This window comes from Pecten maximus, unplaced genomic scaffold, assembly GCF_902652985.1.
Source record: "Pecten maximus unplaced genomic scaffold, xPecMax1.1, whole genome shotgun sequence".
Classification (NCBI taxonomy): domain Eukaryota; kingdom Metazoa; phylum Mollusca; class Bivalvia; order Pectinida; family Pectinidae; genus Pecten; species Pecten maximus.
Genome location: NW_022979203.1, coordinates 8,733 through 14,441, shown reverse-complemented (window position 1 = coordinate 14,441; position 5,709 = coordinate 8,733). Strand labels below are relative to the sequence as shown.

The 5,709-nt window shown below is 35.5% G+C and overlaps 1 long non-coding RNA gene across 2 annotated transcripts; it reads right to left on the bottom strand.

Annotated features, from left to right (window-relative positions):
• Positions 1-3,052: 3,052 nt before the first annotated feature.
• LOC117318330 lies at positions 3,053-5,215 on the bottom strand. Of its 2 annotated transcripts, XR_004530335.1 has the most exons (3): positions 4,477-5,215; positions 4,293-4,363; positions 3,053-3,727 (listed from the first exon to the last, which is right to left on the bottom strand). It is a non-coding gene; the product is annotated as an uncharacterized LOC117318330 (long non-coding RNA). The 2 variants fall into 2 exon arrangements; XR_004530334.1 differs by lacking the exon at positions 4,477-5,215 and having other exon boundaries at positions 4,293-4,434.
• Between the last annotated feature and the right edge of the window lie 494 nt (positions 5,216-5,709).

Below are 5,709 nucleotides of genomic sequence, written 5' to 3'. Positions count from 1 at the left end.
TAGGTCCAATACTCTTCATGGATGGAATGGTCTTGGGGTGATTTATTAAAATTGACATTATACCTGAGGAGGCGTACATCACGATTCGGTCTATAGGGCCAACAGGACAAGTTTAACCCAACATCAGGTAAGCATCACACATTATAAATGTAAATTTTATATAATATACCTGAGGAGGCGTACATCACGATTCGGTCTATAGGGCCAACAGGACAAGTTTAACCCAACATCAGGTAAGCATCACACATTATAAATGTAAATTTTATATAATATACCTGAGGAGGCGTACATCACGATTCCGTCTATAGGGCCAACAGGACAAGTTTAACCCAACATCAGGTAAGCATCACACATTATAAATGTAAATTTGATTAGGTATCTGACCCGAAGGGTTAAGATGACCTGTAGTCAATGTGCTTCGTCCGCCGTAGTTGATATTTAGCCTGTAGCATACTGGGGTAAAGGGGTACAGTTTGTTAAAATAAATTACCTTTACTTTTTTTCAAGGTTACATGGGTCAAATAGGCTAAAATCCTTAAACAACTTCTTCTCAATAACCAAGAGGCCAAGGGACTTATATTTGGCCTGTAGTATGCTAGGTGTAAGGGCTTCCAATTTTTAACGTCAGGGTGCCTTTGGCACCTGCCGTTATAGGTGTGGTGGGGAAATGTTGTTACTGACAAATCTGTTACGGCTAACAAATCCTCTTTTCTGTCATACAAATGATATACATCCGCAGCCTAATATAGTTCCTATTTTGATAGCAATTATTGACACGATTTGAGTGATGTTAACCGTGTTTACTGCAATTATTAAAAATGAAATGTGAATGTTTGGTGTTCTAGACTATTTTAGAGTATAAATATAAACATTTTCCTCGTCAGTATATGCAATTTTGTTGGCGTAGGATTACGTAGTTCTGTCTCGATACTGCCTTGAAAACGAAAGTGGAAAAATCACTTTCACAGAGAAACTATCCACATCTGTTCATCCTGAGTTCATATGCAGGAACATTTGATAGCTTAAAACCAATCCTATTTGCGTAGTCAAATGCACCCGAGCATTCCACGAGATAACTTCAGCTGTCACGTGACTCATCACTAGTCAGCCAAAATGGCAGTTATGTCTACTGTAACTAAACCAACGACCGCTCGCAGTTTCATATTCATTTGTAAGTCGCTAGAATACGCAAGAAATATGACCAGGAATTGAGGGCAAGTTTTAACAAACTACATTGCCGTTTTTCGTGAGGATTTTATTAAATAAGGTTATTATTTGTTGTTTGAAAAGAATCTAATGATTATGATCCGTGACTGATGTACTGGCGTCGGTGTCAAAACTAGATATGTCTCGTCGGACAACGCGACCGCAGTTTTCTATCGGAGTGAAAATGTGTTACTAGGGGTCATAAGATAGATGTTTGATAGGCCTTATTAATAACTTATAGTATAAATAAAATAAAATAACTTCGGCTGTGTACATCTTGGATTTTATCTTTAGTTGTAGTTACATTAAACAACATATTCTGTTAATAGACCGATTTGTCGTTCAGTTCTTTTTTCAAAGTTTACAAGCAGCTTTACTGATTCAGGAGTATATCAATAATTTTCCACAAGCATTAAAGAAATGAGGAAAGAACTATACTCAGCTATTGTAAAGTTGTCGGCTGATATATATGTTATACATGTTTTCTTGAATATATATAGAACAGGCAAACCAGGGCCAGATGAAGACATTTCATCTGATACAAATGTAACTGTCTGACTATAAAATCCAATTTTAAATTTCTTATGATATGACCTTAGACCCTGACGTTTCTCAGGGCCTTTGGCCCTTTGATTTTCAAATGAATGGCCTTGACCTTCATTTAAGGTCACATGGGTCCAATAGGCCTGTAATGAAGGACCAGACGATTTATTGACATCAATAAGCCTAGCCTACTCTGGTATTTGAATGGAGTGGTTTACTGGTTATCAACCTGGCAAATGTGTTTAGTGGTTTGTAAGCGACAGTTTATTGGTTGGCGTATTATCGGTGCGAGTATTTAATGATGTAAGGGTATTTAATGATGTAACAGGTTTGATGGTAAAAGTTATAATCATTTTGATCCTCTGTGTGGAGATTTATTTAGTGTAGATAACCTATAGCTGAGAAGAGATTAAATGATCCCTTATGAATTTGCAGCATGATCACAGCATAGATGCAGTATGAATGCAGCATGGAATTGCAGCATGAATGAAGCATGACTGCAGCATGGTGCCTAATTTACCTCACTATATATTCTTACTAGTTAAAGCATGATTGCAGCATGTTTCAATTATGCAAATTATGCTGGGATCATGCTGCATTTATGCTTTAAGGAAGCATGGCCGCAGCATGATCCCAGCATGGTCTGTGAAGCATGATCCCAGCATGGTCTGCAGCATGATCCCAGCATGGTCTGCAGCATGATGCCAGCATGGTTTGCAGCATGATGCCAGCATGGTCTGCAGCATGATCCCAGCATGGTCTGCAGCATGATGCCAGCATGGTTTGCAGCATGATCCCAGCATGGTCTGCAGCATGATCCCAGCATGGTCTGCAGCATGATCCCAGCATGTTTCAATTATGCAAATTATGCTGGGATCATGCTTCAATCATGCTTCATGGCAGCATGGTTTACAAAATCAATGAAAATCATGCAATAAAAACTTGAAGAATAATTTTGTATTACATTTTATTTGGTAATTAACATGGTATAAAACTTTTCATACAGGCTGTTTTTTCTAGTTCAAACATTTAAAACTTATCAATGAAATGAGAATGTGACAAAACAAATTTTAATTCTAATTTACCCATGGTACTTATTTTATTTGCCTCTTATATTCTTTTTCTCAAAACTTCCATCACATACACAACACAGCTATCTTTTTCTAGTACAATTTTCAAATACAACTAATATCAATTCATCCTAGCTAGAAGTGGTTTGTTTCAACAAAAATAGTCAGCAAGATATACAAGTTCAATGTCAGTACATACTACAGTATGTATTTATAATTTTTTTTTTTTTTTCTCTAAAATAGTAGGAAAATAGTACAAAATAATATTTTCCAGCAGAGTTATAGTAGGATATGTATACATTTTGTCACCGACGCACAAGACTGATTTCAGACAGTATACGTAGTTTCCTCGAAGTAGCCCAGATGTACTGGAAACTGTTTTCACGTGTGTCCTAAACAAAAACAAGCAACAGTCGAAGACTTCTTCTATCGAATTTAACATTATTTCTAATAAACTGTGAAAAGATTATCATAATTTTGGAATCGATTCTAAATACTGACTAAATGAAATGTTGATTGACAATTTGAACAATGGTGTGTTGTTTGATGTAGCACGTACTGTAGTGATATATCTCTGTCACTGTCCCTGGGGATTTCAATACAACCAAGCTTGAGACGACTATATTATATTTTTTGCTAGTACAACAAATAACTAACAAGGATTTTTAGATTATATACGGTACATGATTTTTTTTTGTATATATATTAATGTTTACACTTTTATTATGAAAGGAAATGTTGTATACCTCGACAGATAACATATCTCGAATAATCTTAATTAATGTGAAACATAAACTTCTTAATTTCTCTTCATCCTTTCTGCTTTGTGTTAAGTCAATGCCATCAATTTGGACCACAATGCATGCGGTGTTCCTCATTCCAGAATGTACTGCATGAAGACTCAGTCTCTGTTGGAAGAAAGAAAGACTTTTAGAATATTCTTTTATTTCAAAATTAGAATAATTGTCAAGTTTTTGAAGATAATGTATGTATTTAACTGATGTACTTTTCATGATCACTTTGCTATCATTTTCATTATGTTTGCTTTGGAAGCCTTTTTATCAAGAAAATTTAAGCCAGCCACACAAAGCTACAAAATAAAACTTGCCAGGATGACTTAATTATTAATTAAATCAAGCTACTCCCGAATTCTCCATCAGTTCATATCAATGTGAAACTGCAATATACTATACATAAAACAATGTTACTTACTTATAATTCATCTTAATTCACCTATTTCATTTAATCGTTTCAATTTGATGCAATAATCTGCAAACATCGATCCTCAAAAGAATGTGGAGGTAAAGATCTTTCACGAAACGGTCATTATCCAAAACACAAATTTTCCTCACCATAGTTTGTGAATACGTATGTACGTCATAATCATAACAAGGGTTGTGTGAGTGGGGAAAAAATGCAATTTAAGTCGGGCCGAAGATCGTTAATAATAAATAAATGAAATTGAAAACTTACGATTGTAACACATGGATCGGTACTGCGTTTCCTTCGGCCGTGTAATCTGTGATAAATTAATCATCAAAACCCTGAAAAATAAATAATTAGGTATTATTGATATGAATAGATCTATATCAAATTCATCGTCGTATAATGTGAAACGATGTCAGAACGTGAAGAAGATTATATAATTAAAACTTACCCGGTCTCGTAACGATGTTTGTCGGTAAAAATATGCATCGGTCGTCAAAAACAACGAGAAAGCTGATATTCATTCGTCGGTAACTTGAAGTAAGTCGATCTTCTTCAGTAAGACGGGAAACAAACTTCGTTTTTAGGCTATCGTCGTGTTTGTTTATACTTTTCTTCTGGAAATAAACATCCGGTGAATTCAAACATGGCTATCAGACTTCCCGCTAAACTCGTGTGTGTTGCATCATGGGATAAATATTTTACTGCCAGAGATTAACACGATTCATTTTTACTTGTGCGTGTTTTTTTATTCTAAATCATAAACTTCTATTGTGTCATACTTTTAAGATAAATATTACAGTATTTAATACTTGCATCGTGCACATTTAGATCGCACGAGCTCGAGGAGCACTCTCGTCACATCTCGGGAGCAAGGTAAACAAACGAGGTCATAGGTGAACCGAACGATAAACATGTAATCTGACCAGAGGTTTTGGCCTCGTCTGTCATACGCCTATTGTTTAATATGGATGTATTTTCAGACGAGGAACCGACCAATGCACGTTTTCTTTTTATGTTCACGATTTCAAATAATTCAGATTAAAGTATGGGAATATATCGTCTGTTGTTAGTAAACTCATGTCGAGGTCGAGATCATCACAGCGCTTAACTTCAATATACGTTTTACAAGGAAGCGTCCGAGTGACAACATAAGTTCGACACATGTTTATTGGAGTTTATAGCGATGAATGTTGTGTCAAACACGACGTGATTTCGTATGCTATTATCAGATGTAATCTTAACACCGCATATATCCAGAAAGTATGCGGTACAAAGACAAAGAGCAGGTGATTTTAATCTTATTTGATTGAATTAAAAGCGATATTCCAAGCACATGTGTAACTGTTGGTAGAGTGACCCCGATTTTGTTTTGGCGAACATGTTACATGTATGGCTACCTGGTAGTAAGCTGGTGCATGGTAAATGCCAACGTCTTGGTTTATGTCAGTGTTTGGATAAAGTGACTGATTCTATCTCCGATAAAAAGTGTATAATCAGAAGCAAAAGTCAATATACTGGTTCTTCAAAAAACGATCTAAACTCTGAAAATTTGAATGAAATTTTTATAGGGATGAGTTTTAAGTCGAATGTACTAACTTGCAACATTCATCAATGTTTAAGTTAATTCCTTCTGAGATAGAACTACAAGTGAAAGCTGACAAAATATCACATTTAAAAGCTG